Genomic DNA, 19227 nt, shown 5'->3' on the forward strand with positions numbered 1-19227 from the left:
GTCTACACTGTTGCATTCAGCAAGAATGTCTCCTTGAGCAAGTCGGGTCTCATGAGAAAGAATTTACTACGGTTACACACATTTTCTAGCTTCTGGAAAAGTATGGCTACATGTCTTCAGCAAGGCAGCCCATTGCACGTTAGAAAAACACATTTAATATGAGACCGGCAGCTAGGCCCCAACTCATGCTAACTAAGGCCTAGTACAAAATCATACGGTAGTACATCAATAATTAATTATTAGTCAATTTAATTTATTATCGTATAAATTGGTGGCCACTCCCCGTGGGCACATTTTTTAAAGCGCCTATGTTAAAAGCACATTAATACAATTTTCTATGCGACATCATGATACATTAATTTGCAAACATTTCATGTTAAATTTGATTATAATAATTACACTCCAACACAGGCGTTAGGCCGATGTTCACACTATCTCCCCGAGGTACTCCACAGAGACAAACCAAATTCTGTGTAAGCCCCAGAGCACAGATGTAATGCTAAGGAATTTAATCCTCCTCAAGTGTTGTGTTGGCTTGTCCGGAAGGTCAGACAATGCGATTATTCCACCAGAAGGAATTAACAGTACTGTAAAGTTATGCCTTAATCCTATTAAGGCATAACTAGATAGTGATAAATAGCTAGATAGTATGGCAATCCAAATTTTGTCTTAGTGACATATGTTTTGTCTTTTTCAAAAAAATAAAGATGAAGTTCTAATATTAGTCTCCTGGGTTATGAAGCTGGGTCCTAGGTATGGTGCGATTGGGTGGTAGGTATAAGACAATCACAGATAATGCCTTTCTCAAACTCCCTACAAAGTTTAGCAGCCATAAAGACCACTTCTTAGATCACATGGCATGTGCAAAGCTACAGACAATATATTTTAATCATAAAAGAATCAAGTCAAGCCCTATTGGTTTAGTGGCGTTTTATTTTATTTACCACTTCCTAGCGGGAGGAGTGTTTACATAATCAGGTGACAACGCTTCACTGTCAGTAGACTTCTCCGTTTGGATTTTTTGCGCTAAAAATATCCTTCTGGTAAGGGCATTTGAAAATCCAAACTGAAGATTCAAAAGCAATCGAGCTTATTCCTTTGCGAACTAGTTCAAAATACAGCTAAAGATTTAGGTTTCCACTTCTTTGGAGTCAGAGAAAGCAGGCGGTACCCAGAGAACAAGCTACACAAAGTACAGGGACAAAGACCCGGAAACCCAAATGTAATCGTGAATCAGGTGTGAAATCGATCACTCTCGCGAGATACAGAGTGAAAGGGGGAAGTTCGAAGTTTACGACCTTTGGCCAGAAGTTAAAGAAAGGCTACAAAGGGCCCTGAGGCAAACACAAATGCGCACCAGGAACATATACAAACCAAAACCAAAGTGTTTATCCGGAAGTTGCGTTACACTGGAAAGCACGTCAAAGACGTAAGCCCGTTGGCGCGGTGGCCAAGTGGTAAGGCGTCGGTCTCGTAAACCGAAGATCACGGGTTCGAACCCCGTCCGTGCCTCATAGTGCTGCATTTTAAAAAGCTCACATTGTAATTGATGCCCAGTCTTTCTCCTAAAATCGGCGTGAAAAGTGTTTACCGTTAGTCTCCAGATCGTGTCTTAAAGGTTATGTTTTAAAAAGCTAACTTTGTAATTGCTGCCGGATCTCTCCCCTAGAATCAAAAGTGTATACTGCTGGTCTCCAGATTGAGAATAAGCTCTGTTCGAGGAGAATATGTAAATGCTTTCCATCATTCTCCTTGACTTTAAGGCAAATCATTTTTGAGTCTGTTTTTGAGAAAATGCCTATGCGTGTTGTGTAAAACGGAACTAAAATAGTAGCAGATTGACAAAGAGTTTGCGCCAGAGCAAAATAATGGCCTGATTTAAGAGGCTCTATTTCCACTTTAGCGCCGCCCTAGCATCATATTTTTTACGCTAAGGCGGCGCTAAAGTGGCTTTTTGCACACGCCATATTTACAAAGTGGTGCAATGCATGCATTGTGCCAATTTGTAAATCCTTGTGCCACATTATGACTGCGCCAGGCATAATGTATGTAAGAGGAGTGTTTCACCTGTTGGGGGGGGCAAAAAAAATGGCACAAGGAAACCTAGGAGATTTACTTGCGCCATTTTTTTCCGGCACTTTTGTCGCCTGCTCAGATCAAGTGTTAAAAGAAGGCATGCCATTGAATACAATGGGCCCCTTTGTACTCTGCAGGAGTACTACCAAATTTTGCGTCCTTTGCTGAATTCTGACGCTACTCTGCACCATGGTGCTAAATATGACACACACATGGTGGAGGTAGGGGTGCGTTAAGGGGCACAAGGAAATTCTATGTCAGGTCCGGAGGCTCAGATTATGCTTCTCTTTCTATGCTTTATTTTCAACAGCAACCAATAGGAGAAGGTATTGTCAAAAGAAAAACATATCCCAGCATTCATCATATGCACAAAATAACCATAGAGAACAGAGTATATAAACCGAAGAGGCTACGAAACTTCCTCTTTCTTTGCTGCTTCCGCAGCCAGCCAAGTACATTTTATTATTCTTTGTCCTTTGTGATTCGCGCGGTTATTTTGCTACGCGTACCGCTAAAATTGTGGAGCGGGAGCGGGAGTGTGTCGGGTCTTTCCCCGACTCGGAGAAACTTTCTCCGGGGGTTGAGGCGGATCGGCAGCCTTCTGTTTGACGCGCCTGCGCTTTCTCGTTTCCCTGGCAACGTTTCGCTTTAGCTGCGCGGTCAGAGAACGAGAAGGCGCGAGTGCCGCGTACCGCAGGCAACGCTCCCTGAAGCTTTATGGTGACAGTCTTGAAGGATCAGCTCTTCCTCGTTGTGCTGGCCCGCCTCTTCCTGACTCCCTGACGCCTGGTTTCACGCTGTGACCAGGGTTGTACACATTGGATTAGGCGCTGCCTAGAGGGCTGCAGGCTGGCTCACTCCACATTCTAAATCGTTTATTCTGATATTTTCAGCCTGCTGGGGTGTGCACTCCCCCTGACTGTAGTCCTGTACTACCCAGAATCCACGTTTTACACGTGTTAGAGCTTCCCAGAATCCACGTTTTTACACGTGACTGAAATAATATGGCCCATTCATATCCTTATGGGGACGAAGAATATTTTGGGGATGAGCCCCCCTTTTTTGATGAGAATCTGGCGCGCGCGCTGGACAATACCGTGCAGCTCTCGGTAAATAAAGCACTGGCGAAGGCTATAGGGCCTCTCACACATCATTTTGAGAGCTTTGCGCGCCAAAAAGGTTGGTTGCCCCACATTGCGTCTTTGGAGGAAGCGCTACCGGACCAGCCCTCTACCTCCAAAGGTAAGGCTAAGGCCAAGTCTTGGGCCCACTCCGAAATTTTTAAGAAGTTGGCCTCCTCCATTCAAAAGGAGCACGGTTATAGCTCCTCCCAAGCGCGAGACGCCTATGATTCAGACTCAGACCAGTCGTCCTCAAAATCGTCATCCGGGTCTGATTCTGAGGAGGATCTCGGTGCCCGACCGGGCGCGAGCAAACGCAAGAAGTCGGAGTCTATTAAAGCCCCGCCTCCCAAAGCCCCTCGGGTATTGACCTTCAGCCCGGAGGAGATCGTCCACCCCCGCTCTTCAAGTTGGGTTCCTCCGCCCGAGGTGGCAGAATACCTCCAAAACCATATCAGGGCTGGTTTTGATAAGGACGTGAGGGCCAGGCTTCGCGCGGAGTGCCCTCGCCCAGACTTGGAGGGTAAGGTCACAGATACACCGGATGTGGATCCAACTATGGTCACCTTCTTAAAGAAATGGGCGAAGGACCCCAAAAAGGGCCTCGACCGGGCTTGGCGCTCATGCCAAGACAAGATACTTGACCTCTCGGGCCCGCTTGCAAAAATCTTGGAGATGGCTTACGTGGCCAAAGAGTCTCAGTCCCCTATCGATCCGGACATCCTGGTAGGGTGGGCTCAGCGAGCCATTTGCCACTTAGGCAATGCCAACGTGGCCCTATCACAGAGAGGAGATGCTCTATCCTGATGAGAATCGATCCTCAGCTCACGGAGCTCGCCACCTCTGAAGCGGGCCCTGTGGCCCAGGGACTCCTGTTCGGGGCTCCCTTCATTAAGGATTTGGCCAAATTTGCGGCGACCTTCAACACCATGGATAAGGCACAACTGTCGCTCAAAAAAGTCTTCAGAGAGACTCTTTTTCGGAGGGCCGGACGTCTGCGGGGTCGCTCGTCTGGCCGCTCCTATTACCAAGGCCCCAGACAAGATGCCCTCTCCAGGGGCTGTGGATACTACAAAGAGCAACAAGCAAGCGCCACCTTTTATCCCTCGCGTCCCCGAGGAGGCCGGGGCCGCTACCGCAAGAACTCATACAGAGCTCAGCAAGGGGATTCCCAGGATCATACCACTTCAGGTGAGAATAATCCACCCTTCCGAAGTAGTTCTTGGGGGCAGGGTTCAAACTTGTTTGACAGAGTGGCAAAAATTATCCAGGGACCCTTGGCTGTTACAGACCGTTCAAGGGTTCAGATTGGAATTTTATCAGACCCCTTTTCAACAAAGCCCCCCGCCGCTTCCCCATTTTTCCCGTCCCGATATCGACATCATAGACGTGGAGGTGCAAGCCCTCCTCAAGAAAGGCGCTATTTGCCGAACTGTTCCCCATCCCAGGGGTTTCCTAAGTCCCATTTTTCTAGTAGACAAGAAAGGGGATGGAGCGCGTTTGGTCCTAAATCTCAAGGAGTTCAACGCATGGCTGGTCTACAGACATTTCAAGATGGAAGCAATCCATCTTCTCAGGGATATACTGCAAGAAGCGGATTGGTTAGTGCGGCTAGACCTAAAGGACGCTTATCTAAGCATTCCTATTTTCCCACCTCATCAGCGTTTCCTTCAGTTTCGTTGGCAGGGCCAGTACTTCGAGTTTCAGGTTCTCCCTTTTGGGTTTTCCTCCGCTCCTTGGTGCTTCATCAAGGTGATGAGACCTGTGGTGGAATCCCTTCGTGCAAGGGGTGTGCGTCTGATAGTCTACCTCGACGACCTGATCATTATGGCTCAGGACCCCGTTATCCTACAAGTCCACTTATCTTGGACGATCCAGCTTCTCCAGGATCTGGGTTTCATAATCAACCAACCCAAGTCTTGTCTCCGTCCGTCCCAACAGATCGAGTTTCTGGGCTTCAGGATAGACTCGGTGACGGCTCAGTTGATCCTCCCTCCTCTGAAAGTGCGCAATATCAAGAAGGAATTGCGCCTTCTATTATCCAGGCAGAAAGTATCATTGAGGAGTTTAGCTAGGATGGTGGGCCTTTTATCTTCCTCGATCCAGGCTATTTTCCCGGGTCCCCTACATTACAGAGCCCTCCAACGGCTCAAGATTTCTCACCTCCAGAAGGGCTTGTCTTATACAGACTTAGTTCCTCTGAACCAGGAGGTCCGCTCGGAGATTTCCTGGTGGTTAGAGCACATGGAAGCCTGGAATGGGCGAGCGATTTTCGGCACTTCCCCAGATGTATTCTGGAATCGGATGCCAGCAGATGGGGCTGGGGAGCCCGATGCGGGGATGTGACCACGGGGGGCCGTTGGTCGGAGGAGGAGCTCCATCTCCACATCAACTGTCTGGAGCTTCTAGCCGGATCCTTTGCAATCCGGAGTGTCTCTCCTCTGAAGGCGGATTGTTGCATTCTCTTGAGAATGGACAACATCTCCGCGGTCAGGTATGTGAACAAGCTGGGAGGCACGAGATCTCAGACCTTAGCTCGCATTGCCAAGGATTTCTGGCAATATTGCCTCCAGCATCGCACCTCAGTGATTGCGGAGTACCTGCCGGGGACTCGCAACACAGTGGCGGATTGGAATTCCAGATTCCTCCGGGATTCCAGCGACTGGATGCTGCTTCCGAAGGTTTTTGCCTCTCTCAACCGCAAATGGGGCCCTTTCTCGATAGATCTCTTTGCCTAGAGATTGAATCGACAGCTGCCTCTCTTCTTCAGCTGGAGACCAGATCCGGAGGCGATAGCCACCGATGCCTTTCTCCAGGACTGGTCTCCCCATCGAGCTTATGCCTTTCCCCTGTTCAGCATGATTCCGCGTGTCATTTCCCAAGTCCGACGTCTGAGAACGGAGATTGTGTTGATAACCCCTCTTTGGAGGGCTCAAGCCTGGTTCCCCTTGGCACTGGACCTTCTGTGCGACTTCCCTCTCCTAATCCCTCCTCTTCACAACCTTCTGCTGGACCCTCTGGGGTCCCCACACCCCTTGATTGTTCAGGGCAAGCTACGCTTGGTAGCCTGGAGAATCTCAGGCGCCATTGGTTCCTGCCAGGCATTTCAAAACAAGCTTCTAGATTTATCCTGCAAGCCTGGTCCACCCATACTCACAAGCGGTATGCCTCTGCTTGGAAGCGATGGATTCATTGGTGTGAGGAATGGGGTGCCGTTCCCTTTAACGCTGATGTCAGTTTAGTGGTAAATTTTCTGGCTTCACTTGCAGCTGCAGGCCTGGCTTACAGATCGATCAATAATTATAGATCCACCATTTCAGCAGGTCATTCACTAGTACTAGGTAAACCTATTGGGGAACACATTATTGTCTGTAAATTAATGAGGGGTATTCGTCTGTCGAATCCCCCACGTCCCAGATATTCTTCCCTTTGAGACGTCAACGTAGTGCTTACGTTCATTTCGTCTTGGCCAGATAACAGATTCCTTTCTCGTAAACAACTCTCGGCCAAATTGACCCTTTTGCTATGCCTCATTTCATGCAAGAGAGTATCGGATGTGCGCTCCCTTGATCTGCAGGGCAGGATTTTTTCCCCTACAGGAGTTTCTTTCTCGATTTCCAAACGTACTAAAACGGGTACCAATTCAGTGTCTTACCCTTCTTTCCCTCATAACCCCAAATTATGCGTTGTGCAGTGTTTGAAGGCCTATGAATCCGCTACAGAAGAATTTCGTGCAGACCCTAGAGGTCAATTGTTGATTGCACTACAGAAGCCTTTCAAGCCAGTCTCGTCAGCTACTCTAGCCAGATGGATCAGATGGCTTCTTGCTGAAGCAGAGATTAATGTCTCCATGTTTGGAGCTCATTCAGTCCGTGGAGCTATGGCTTCAAAATCCTTTAATTTAGGCATGAGGCTGGAGACTATTATGAGGGCGGCAGACTGGTCTTTGGAATCTACTTTTAAGACCTTCTATCATAAAACTATTGTAGACATTGCATCAATCGTGGTTGATCAGCTTTGAACTAGCATAATCTGAGCCTCCGGTCCTGACAGAAAAAAAATAAATTTTCAAGCTTACGCGTTAAGAATTTTCAATTCTATTAAGGATACGGAGGTGAGGATTATCCCCGCCTATTGGACAATAAGACCTCTGCTTACGAGTTAAGTATTTTGTTTTCATTTGATGTCTCATTGTTTGCCCGCCCTGTGATTTTATCAGTGCATGTAAATTGTGGACATTGGTTCTACGGCATATACTATGATTAGTTTGTTTTCTTCTCTTCACAGGGGTTGTTCAGAGTTGAAGCTCTTCGTTCCAGGGAATTATCAGTTTGGATGATTACATCATCTCTTGTCCGGAATGCCTGTTCTTTTGGACCTTTGGATCGTGTTGTTCGATTCGATGTTGTTACAATTATTGACTCTTACTGACTGAGATTTCGCAAAGAAAGAGGACGTTTCGTAGCCTCTTCGGTTTATATACTCTGTTCTCTATGGTTATTTTGTGCATATGATGAATGCTGGGATATGTTTTTCTTTTGACAATACCTTCTCCTATTGGCTGCTGTTGAAAATAAAGCATAGAAAGAGAAGCATAATCCTCGCCACCGTGTCCTTAATAGAATTGAAAATTCTTAACGCGTAAGCTTGAAAATCTTTTATTGTGCAGCGCCACTTTTATTAAATCAGCTCCTAAGTGACTCAAATTGACGCAAAGCAAGACAAACACTTGTGAAAGAATTTACTTTCAAGCAAAACAGGGTGCTGGAAAGTTTCAATTTTCTTAGTGCAAAATTGCAAACAGCGCTTAGTGTTAGTGTGATAAGGGGTTTTTACTTGGGTGTTACGTGGTCTTATCAGCTCCAGCAGCCGTAGTTTTAGATGCAATGACACATCTACTAAGAAAGATGAACTGTGCTTTGCATGAAAAAATATACCTCTTGGAAGCAGGCTTTAAGAAGGAATGTTTTAATTTCACCAAATAATCCACATGTGGCATGTGTGCTATAACATGGCACATGAGTTGAGTGTGGTGAATGTTTAAGAATTTGTCCAGGAATGGGATTTTGTACTGGAACAGCATCCTTCCTGAACAAACCCTATGCTACAAGGCAAGCATCCAATTTTGCCCCACAGTGCAACGGTTGTGTGTGGTGCTAGGTAAATGGTGTGTGAGGCAGCACAGGGGTAGTGAGCAGCAGCAGAACATTTGTAGATCTTGCCTCTGAGACAGTGCAAGCTTTCTGTTTGAGAAAATACCTATTATCAGTTTAAAGTGTACTTAGACCCCACCAATTGGTTGTTTTTTACTCATTCACCTGCATGCTTTTTAGTCATAAGCTTTTGTGGGCTTTCCTTCCTTTTCCTCTGTTTGTCCCTCCCACGGAGTGTAGCCTAATTACTTGTGTCCTTCCACTGCTTACTGTTCAGGCACTACTTTTAATTTTTGCTTAGCACTCCATGAGATATTTGTTTTTAGGCTGTCACCCTTGTGTACTTCCCCCACATTCGCTGTGCTCCGCGTTACTCTCTCTTGCTCCTCCTCTTTCTGTCTTACACTGACCTTGTCTGTCCCCCCCTTGATTTCTCACCTTGTGGTTTCCTCTCGCTCTACGTTCCTCTCTCTTGTCAATGTGCTTCTCTTCCACTTGCACTCCATGTTGCTTTCTCTCACCCATGTTGTGTACTCCACTCCAGACCTCTGTGTTGCTTCTGCCACCTCCTGTGTAGTTTCACCCTGCCATAGCCACAATGTTGCTTCCACTGCCCTCCATATTGCTTTCTCCACCCATGCGCTCAGTGCCATTTCCCCCACAAACGTTTGAAAGAAGGTTTGCTTTTTGTTTACCAATTCATCTTTGATTGGTAAGTCAAAAGAAAAATAAAGTACCCGTGTCATTTTCTAGGTACGCACATGTGTGAGCACTTGCCTACCAATGATGCAACCACACCATAGCTCGTTTTTTTTGGCTTCCCCTTTAGCCCTGCTGCACAACATCGGTGATGCTGTACAGCATTGCTCAAACCATTGGCAAATACAATACGTCTCAAAGGCGAGAGCTATTGGATTTACCATTGCATGTTAATAATAGGGCTCTGCGCTACTTCCTGCTCCTTGGCAATGTAGCACAACAGTTTAGTTGCACTAAAAAATAGTAAATATGACCCATATTTTTTTACAGAAAGGTGTTTTCACCTGTGATCTCTCACTGACAATGAGAGAGACCTCCATTCTGTGCCTAGGTCCCAACGCTGCTCGCCGACAATAACTAGAGGTCTGCAACTCATAGAACTGATTCTTCCTTAACTTAACGTCTTAATTTTTCAAAACTAAAGTGAACAATATTGTGGGAAAGGACACCGTGTAATGTGCTGCACAATTTACTAATCGAGAGTGAATTACTTCATACAGCTTTTTTATTGCAAAAGTGTAGAGATGGTCCTGAAACTCGGATATGTTTTGCTGCTAAGATGGCCAACTTACTAATCTCACTTTGCAGAACACAGCACATAGGTGCGCATACATGCAAAAGTATCAGAAATACAGGGGGGGTCTTTGGCTGTGTAGCAAAAGTTTGGGACCTCAAATCGTTTTGGTTTTGTGCTGCTTACTGTAGGTTCATGCTAACAAAAAGGGGGCACATATTTCTAAATCTAAGATCTTTATTTTTGATTTTTTTGCTTTCATATGAAACACAGTTTCGGTAAAGAAATATGTCCAATAATAATTGAAAATTATTCTATTTTTGAAGCTCAGCCTAAATATACACAACACTTATCCCTTACAGACGTCACTCCAAGCAAAAGTAACAAGATAAACTACTCTGTCAACATAGTCATTTGATGCAGAGATAGAGAGTATAAAACGTCCTATTGAAGGCTATATGGGTTGTTAAAGGCCGTGGACCTGAGGTATAGGCCCGAGCCCATTTGCACTGTGGTATTCAGAATACCCACCTAACCCTTAGTGTTGGGCTCAAGGTTTCTCAAATCTACCCTCCTGTCCTGACGATACCCTGTGTATACAAGCAGGGGTTGAAACTTTGTCAAGACCAAATATAAAAAAAAAAAATCTTCATTCGGGATTTGACCCAATAACAGACAACAATGTGTCTGCTACATTGGATGAAACAAAAGCATTTCCATTGTTTGTACTTGAAGAAGGGATGGCTCCTTCGCTATGGTGAAGGAGCGTCACCCCCTTGCCAAGAGCCAGGAGATGAAAAAGAAAACAATAGTTGCACTATTGTTTTATTTTTCATCTGCTGGCTCAGCCAGCAGTACAGGGAGGTGTGGGGCAGGGCCATGGAAGGTGGGAGGGGGGATAAGGGAGAGTGTGCCTAAGTGTGCATGTGTGTTTGGCCTGCCGTCTCAGGCCGGCCAAGCACACATGCACTCTTAAGTTTCTCCAGCTCAGCTGTACTGAACAACCGGTCAGGAGAAACTTCACAGACCCCAGGGCTATGTCTTAGCGGCAGTAACTGTGTTTAGCATGAAAGCAGCGTCAGAATTGCTGGGGAGCCTGTGCTGGTGTCCCAGTGAATGCTGGGACACCTCATGGAGGGATGAGGAGTAAGGCAGCAGGAGATGAAGACGGCGATAAGGTACGTTTATTTATTCATTTTTTTTACATTTCGCCCCTCTGTCTCCGTCCCCTGCCCCCACCCCTCCCCTTGGATTTGTTGCAGCTGTCGCTGACTTGAACATACAATTGACCTCTCATTTACCTCACACCTCAAACCTTTTCATTTACACTACATCTTCCCCACACCATTTACACCGAACTTAGGTGGTCATTACAACCCTGGCGGTCGGTGTTAAAGCAGCGGTAAGACTGCCAACAGGCCGGCGGTAAAAAAATGTGCAATTACAACCGTGGCGGAAACCGTCAACAAAGACAGCCACTTTAACACTCAGACCGCCACGGCGGTACAAACAAACAGCGTGGCGGTCACCGCCAACAGACAGGCGGGAGACAATGTACCGCCCACACTATTATGACAGGCCAATCCGCCACCTTTTCCGGGGCGGATTCACCGCAGATAAAAACACGGCGGAAACAGGAATCTCGAAGGGAAAACGCTCACCTCCACACACCCCACGAGGAACAAGGATGACATGGACCCGGAACTGCAAATTCTACCTGCAATAGTCTTCCTGCTCCTCTACCAGGAGCACGAACGCCGGCGGCAAGGCCACAGTGAGTACTGAACCTACGACACAGGGGAGGGGGGAGGCAAAAAACAGGGACACACACACGCAACACCCCCACCCTCACCCACTACAACACACACACTAATGCATATCAATACATCACAGTTACACCCCCCAAACCCCCTAGAAGAATACAAAGACAATAGAAAATGAGTGTAACCATTGTAATATATTAAAAGCAAGTAGGCAGAAATATATATATATATATATATATATATATGTATATATACACACCATGTACATAATATATACCAAGCATAGTAGTCCAGGTAGTGCTCTAAGAAAGTCAGTGGAACACTGGGACCACACGGTATGGGCGAGGCCCACATAAGATCCCTGACCATGACGGAGAGAACACTGCAGGGGCATTAGACAGCAACTAAACAGGCACCTCAGGGGGAGGGAAAGGGGGGGCACCTCAGCCGGATGAGTGCACACACCAAATCCATGAGGGGGTCACATGCCCACTGTTCCATCCTGGGGAGTGCAAAGCCACGGTCTCTCAAGTCTCACAAGTGGGTGGTTTGCCCACTGTTCAATCCTGGGGAGTGCAAAGCCACAGTCTCTCAAGTCTATACAGTGTGTGGGTTGCCCACTGCTTCATCCTGGGCAGTGCAAAGCCACAGTCGCTCAAGTCTATACAGTGGGTGGGTTGCTCACTGCCATATCCTGGGTAGTGCAAAGCCACAGTCTCACAAGTGGATAACAGTCTCCACTGGTTCTGGAGGGGGCATGGTGCCCAGAGTGCTTCATCTTGCTAAGGACAGAGGTAGTGGATGCTATTCTCCACTGGTTCTGGAGGGGGCATGGTGCCCAGAGTGCTTCATCCTGCTAAGGACAGAGGTAGTGGATGCTTTTCTCCACTGGTTCTGTAGGGGACATGGTGCCCAGAGTGCATCATTCACCCCGTGATGGACTCAGTTGTGTCAGTGCTCTTGCCGCTCATGGGCCAGCGGTGCTTGAGTTGGCGGTGCCCTGTTCAGCGGTGCTTGAGTTGGCAGTGCCCTGTGCAGCGGTGCTTGAGACGGCGGTGCCCTGTGCAGCGGTGCTTGAGACGGCGGTGCCCTGTTCAGCGGTGCTTGAGACAGCGGTGCCCTGTGCAGCGGTGCTTGAGTTGGCGGTGCCCTGTGCAGCGGTGCTTGAGACGGTGGTGCCCTGTTCAGCAGTGCTTGAGTTGGCGGTGCCCTGGGCAACGGTGCTTGAGATGGCGGTCTCCATTGCAGGGTCTCAGCTGCTGGCGGTCCTTCATGGCCCAGCGGGGCTTGTGCTGGCGGTCCTTCATGGCCCAGCGGGGCTTTTGCTGGCGGTCCTTCATGGCCCAGCGGGGCTTGTGCTGGCGGTCCTTCATGGCCCAGCGGGCCTTTTGCTGGCGGTCATTCAAGGCCCAGCAGGGCTTTTCCTGGCAGTCATTCATGGCCCAGCTGGGCTGGTGCTGGCGGTGGCCTCCTGGGCAGGTGGGCTGGTGCTAGCGGTGGCCTCCTGGGCAGCTGGGCTGGTGCTGGCGGTGGCCTCCTGGGCAGCTGGGCTGGTGCTGGTGGTGGCCTCCTGGGCAGCTAGGTTGGTGTTGGCAGTTGCCTCCTGGGCAGCTGGGCTGGTGCTGGCGGGCCCCTCCTGGGCAGGTGGGCTAGTGCTGGCGGTCCTGTCCTGGGCAGCTGGGCTTGTGCTGGAGGTGAGCTCCTGGGCATCGGGATGATGGCGGTCTTCTCCGCTGTGCTGCTCTTCCCAGACTTGCCGGGTTTCTTGTGGCCCATCCCCACCTTGGAATGTGTCACAGCTGGCTCTACACTCCCACCTGTACCACTGGGAGCGGCTTTGGTGGCTGGAGTCTTCCCCCTCTCCTGCCGGGCACTGGCCAACTTCTGATGCTTCACAGGTGGGGGACTGTCTATGCTGTGGCTCCGTGCCACACTGGCTGCCCTGGTGGCCGGTGCACTTCAGATTCCGGTGACTACAGGCACCACTGGTCCTGGAGATGTTGTGGCTGAGGTGCTAGTTCGGGACCCAGGAGACGGACGGGGTGGTGGAGGTGTGGGAAAGAGGTCAAGGGTGGACAGGAAAAGTTTTTTGGACACACTGGGACGGGTAGCTGGAGGGGGTTTGGGAGTGGAGGAAGAGGTGGTTGTTGTAGGAGGTGTACGTTTGGTGACTTTGGGTGAAGGTGCATGCGCTGGAGGCTGTCGTGAGGTGGATGGCTGTTGGGTGGGTGTGTGCCTGCGTTTGTGTATCTTGGGAGGGGGCGTCACAGACACACTGGGAGAGGACACAGGGGACGGGTGAATGGTAGTGGGGGTGGTGACTGCACGTGAGCGGGGTATGGTGGTGGGTGTGCTGGAGAGGGACGTAGTGGCTGTAGATGTAGTGCATGCAGGTGTGAGTGTAGACGAGACTGGGAGGGAGGAGGGAGACGAGGAGGAGGGGGACACAGTGGAGCCAGTGGATGTTGGTGTGTCTGCATGTATGTGATGCTTGCGTGAGTGCCTGCGGGATGTGTGGTGCTTATGTTTGCCAGAGCTTCCCTTGTGTGTTGAGGTGTGTGCATGCTGTAGTTGTGCTTGGGATAGGCTGAGGTAGAGGGGATTGGGTCTGGGTGGAGGAAGTTGGAGGGGGGAGGCTAGAGACGGGGACAATGGCTGCCATCAGTGCTGAGGCCAGAGTCTGAAAAGCTCACTGAAGGGCTGCCTGACCAGAATGAATGCCCTCCAGGAATGCATTGGTCTGTTGCAACTGCCTCTCTGCACCCTGGATGGCATTCAAAATGGTAGACTGCCCAACAGTTAGGGACCTGAGGAGGTCAATGGCCTCCTCACTGAGGGCAGCAGGGGTGACTGGGGCAGGGCCTGAGGTGTCTGGGGCGAAGGTGATACCCACCCTCCTGGGTGAGCGGGCACGGGGCAAATGCTGAGGGGCTGCTGGGAGGACGGTGCTGGTGGGGGTGTGGCGGCTGTATCTGTAGATGTGGGGGGCACAGATGTTGCTGCCACCACAAGGGAGCTCCCATCAGAGGCAGGTCTGTGTCGCTGGTGTCAGCTCCTGTCCCCGCCGTGGAGCTCCCCTCGCCCTCCGTCCCACTGGTGAACTCTTAGTCCATAGTCTTGCCCTCCAGGGCCATGTGGGATGCAGCTCCCTCGTGCTACGGTGCCACTGCTCCACCGCCTGATGATGCTAATGTACACAAGAACAGGGAGACCACAAAAAGGGGGGGGACAACAGAAGAAAGACATGTTGAGTACATGCATTACAGCTACCGTTGGCCGACACGACAGACACAGATGCCCCCTGCACTACGCCTCGCTCTTGGGCTCCACTGTTCAATTCCTGGGAAATGTCCTACAAGGTTATAGACGGCATCTGCACACATAGATGACACAGGGGCATGACTAGGTGTACTTGGCACTCTGCAGAGGTGGGGGTGGGGTGCCACATGGCCTGCCCTACGGAGGGGCCTTGCCTACGGAACTCGCCCTGGCCTAGGGAAACCCACAGTCCACCTCCCCCGCCCAGACACCTCCACTGCGCGCAAAGTCAGCAGAATGAGAGTGTACTCACCCCCTTGTGTCTGCTGTGATGCCCTCAAGCGCCCATCCAACTCCGGGTGGGCCACCGCCAGGATCCTGAACATCAGGGGAGTCATGGTGCGACGGGCACTCTTCCCATGTTGGGAGGCCATCCCCAGCTGAGCCTCCGCCGCCTTCTTGCTCCAGCGGCGAATGTCCTCCCATCTTTTCCGGCAGTGGGTGCTCAGTCTGTGGTAGACCCCAAGGGTCCGGACGTCCTTGGCGATGGCATGCCAAATATCTTTTTTCTGGTGGGCGCTGACCTATATGAAATGTACAGGGCAAAAAGAGAAGTTATTACCAACTGCACCATCAAAGTAATTGCCCCCCATCCCTACCCTTGCCATGTGGCACATGCATTCACCGTCTTTCATGCACGCAGCACTCTCACCCCTTCCTTCTTACATCCAGCCCTCTCCACACAGGCATAGCCCATACAACATGCTCCCTGTGTACTTACCTGTTTGTCTGGAGGACCGTAGAGTAGCGTGTACTGGGGGAGGACCCCATCCACGAGCTTCTCCAACTCCTCCGATGTGAAGGCAGAGGCCCCTTCCCCAGACACTCGAGCCATTGTCTCTTCCAGACCGAGGTCACAGCAGCACTTGCAATGTAGGTCCTCTCCTGTCGAAGATCAGGTATCTAGTGATTGAACAGATAGAAAATGACGGTCATGTCCGTGGCGGTGTGTACCGTCACCTCCGGCGTACATCGTCATTGGCTCCTGGGACCCATAGGGTCCAATGTTAACCAATGCAGCATTGCGCCTCGGTCTTCGACTGCCTACCGTGACGGTGTACCACGCCAGCGCAGTTACCTCACATCCCATTGTCCCATTTTACAGGTCAGGCAGCCGCCATTTTAAGGGCCCACATGGCTTAATTTTTAACTGCGTCACACATACCTAGGCCTAGCCTCAACACACATAAAGGCCACTTTTCGGATTATGATTCGTGTATGTGTAAGCTGTGTGTACGTACCTTTAAGTTGTATGACTCCGTGCTCGCTGTTGTCCTTCATAGGCACCGTCCGCTGGGACATGTGAGGAGATGGCAGCATCCTCCGGTGTACCGACCATTGGTGGACCTGTCGACAATGGAGGAGCGACATGTGATTATCACATATAGGCTTGACCGTGCAACAATCCAGGAACTGTGTACCTAGTTGGAGCCAGACCTGATGTCAGCAATCCACCATCCCACAGGAATCCCCCCTCAAGTGCAGGTGCTGTCAGTGCTCCATTTCCTTGCAAGTGGGTCTTTTCAAACTACAGTGGCCATAGTATCAGGGATGTCCCAGCCTATGTTTTCCAACGTATTGTCCAGAGTGTTGTCTGCCCTTCTGAAACACATGCGGAGCTACATCGTTTTTCCTAAGGTGGAGGATTTGCCTACAGTGAAAGGTGATTTCTATGCCCTGGGACATATCCCCAACATCATAGGTGCCATTGATGGGACCAATGTGGCTTTGGTCCCCCCCACAGGAGTGAACAGGTGTACAGGAACTGGAAGAGTTATCATTCAATGAACGTACAGATGGTATGTTTGGCTGACCAGTACATCTTCCATGTGAATGCCATGTTCCCTGGTTCAGTGCATGACGCCTACATCCTGCGGAATAGCAGCATCCCTTATGTGATGGGTTACCAGAGGCACCGTGTGTGGCTATTAGGTGAGCACCTGGAAGCAAGACAATGGGAATGGTTGTCTGGGGATATCCCTCCAGGTTAGTGCGTGTCTGACAGTTGTCCCTCGCCATTTGCAGGTGACTCTGGTTACCCCAACCTGTCATGGCTACTGACCCCAGTGAGGAATCCCAGGACAAGGGCAGAGGAACGCTACAATGAGGCCCATGGGCGAACTAGGAGGGTGACCGAGCGGACCAAGGCCTCCTGAAGGCCAGATTCCGGTGCCTCTATATGACAGGTGGATCCCTATTCTACTTACCAAAGAAGGTGTGCCAGATCATCGTGGCCTGCTGTATGCTTCACAACTTGGCTTTGCGACAACAGCTGCCTTTTCTGCAGGAGGATGGTCCAGATGGCGGTGTTGTGGCAGCTCTGGAGCCTGTGGACAGTGAAGAGGAGGAAGCAGAGGAAGAAGACATGAATAACAGGGACTCAGTGATCCAGCAATATTTCCAGTGAGACACAGGTAAGAGTACAGACCTGCCTACTACATGTACTTTAACACTACTACCTCTCTACTGTCTGTCGTTTTCACCCAGTGTATGGTCACTGAGTTGTCACTTTCCCTTACAACTTCACAGATGTGGGTCCCTCTGTGTGACATCTGCTTAGATTCCTCATGGAATAGAGCTGTGTGACATAGGTATGTTGACATTACAATTGAAACAGCATTTTGTCACTGTAATTGCTAATACACTATTTCGAAATCACAGACAGACTCCAGATTGTTTTGTGCTTTAAGTGTGTTTATTTAAGTGCTCAATATTGGAGGGGGTAGTGAAATGGTCAGGGGTGATGGCGGAGGAATGTCCATAGCAGAGTCCAATCTATTAGTCTCACAGGTGCATTGCCCATATGGGCATAGGAAGTGGAGCTGGGGCAGTTTAATTTTGGACAGGGTGACAAAGTGGGACAGTAGGATGACAATCAGGGTGGTCTCATTTCTTGGCGGGGGTCTTGGCATCGTGCTCTGTCTTTGTCCTGGATCTCAGGGACCGTTTGCGGGGTGGTTCTCCCTCTGCAGGGGGTGGGGTGCTGGTGTGGTGGTCCTGTGGTGGGGCATCCTGTCCACTAGCGCCGGCGGAGGTGGTGGGCAGTTCATCGTCTATGCTAGTGTCTGGGGCCCCTTGTAGTGCCACAGTGTCCCTCCTGGTGTTGAGTACTTCCTTCAGCACCCCTACGATGGTGCCCAGGGTGGAGCTGATGGTTATGAGTTCCTCCCTGAAGCCCATATACTGTTCCTCCTGCAGGCGCTGGGTCTCCTGAAACTTGGCCAGTACCGTTGCCATTGTCTCCTGGGAGTGGTGGTAAGCTCCCATGATGGAGGAGAGGGCCTCGTGGAGAGTGGGTTCCCTTGGCCTGTCCGCCCCTTGTCCCACAGCAACCCTCCCAGTTCCCCTGTGTTACTGGGCCTCCGTCCCCTGGACCGTATGCCCACTGCCACTGTACCCAGGTCCCTGTTGTTGTTGGGGTGGTGGGTTATCCTGGGTTCCCTGTAGTGGTTGACACACAGCTGATTGACGTGTCCTGGGGAAGGAGGTATGGGCCCGCTGGGTAGGTGCTGTGCTGGTGTTTCCAGAGGGGGGAAGGTCTGTGGTGACCTGTGACTGGGTGAGGGGAACCGACTGTCCCGAGGTCCCCGATGGGCCGGGCTGGTCATCTAGATCCAGTTGGACAGAGGTGATGTCATCACTGTGGGCCTCTTTTGTTGGTGGTGTGGACATGTGTGGACCCACCTGTCCGGTGACGTTGGGTAGGGGTCCTGCAGGGGTATAAAAGGATGGTTATTACATCTGTGTGTGCCATGGTGTGCGATGGGTGGGTGACCGTGTACCCCAGTGCTTGCATTCCTGTGTGGGACCTTGTGTGATGATGGTTTAGGGGGTTGTATAGGTATGTGCAGTGGGCATGCTTTAGTGATGGGTGTCCATGCTTTGTTGTTGCATGCAGGGCTTGGTGTTGGGATGGGTGGTTTGTGATGTTGGGACATATGTGAGGAGTTGGGGTGCTGGGGGTGAGGGTGGGGGTATGTGCTGGCATGCAGGTAGGGTGCGGGATGTAATAATTAAGATTTGTCTTACCAGAGTCCATTCCTCCACCTACTCCTGCGAGACCCTCAGGATGCAGTATCGCCAAGACCTGCTCCTCCCATGTTGTTAGTTGTGGGTGAGGAGGTGGGGGTCCGCCGCCAGTCCGCTGAACCGCCTGGTGGTGTCTTGAGACCACGGAACGCACCTTCCCCCGTAGGTCGTTCCACCTCTTCCTGATGTCCTCCCGATTTCTTGGGTGCTGTCCCACTGCGTTGACCCTGTCCATTATTCTTCGCCATAGCTCCATCTTCCTTGCAATGGAGGTGTGCTGCACCTGTGCTCCGAATAGCTGTGGCTCTAATCGGATGATTTCCTCCACCATGACCCTGAGCTCCTCCTCCGAGAACCTGGGGTGTCTTTGCCGTGCCATGGGGTGGTGTAGGTGATGTGTGGGGTGGAGTGTGTGGTGATAAGTGTGCTGATATGTAGTAGTGTGTTGTGTGAGGTGTGTGGAGTTTCTGTGGGTGATGGTGTTGTGTGCCTGT

General features: G+C 50.3%; 1 non-coding gene across 1 annotated transcript; it reads left to right on the forward strand.

The window, feature by feature from the left end:
- Positions 1 to 1440: 1440 nt before the first annotated feature.
- Positions 1441 to 1512, forward strand: TRNAT-CGU (transfer RNA threonine (anticodon CGU)). The gene has a single exon. It is a non-coding gene; the product is annotated as a tRNA-Thr (tRNA).
- The last annotated feature ends 17715 nt before the right edge of the window (positions 1513 to 19227 follow it).

Source organism: Pleurodeles waltl, chromosome 10 (assembly GCF_031143425.1).
Source record: "Pleurodeles waltl isolate 20211129_DDA chromosome 10, aPleWal1.hap1.20221129, whole genome shotgun sequence".
NCBI classification, from domain to species: domain Eukaryota; kingdom Metazoa; phylum Chordata; class Amphibia; order Caudata; family Salamandridae; genus Pleurodeles; species Pleurodeles waltl.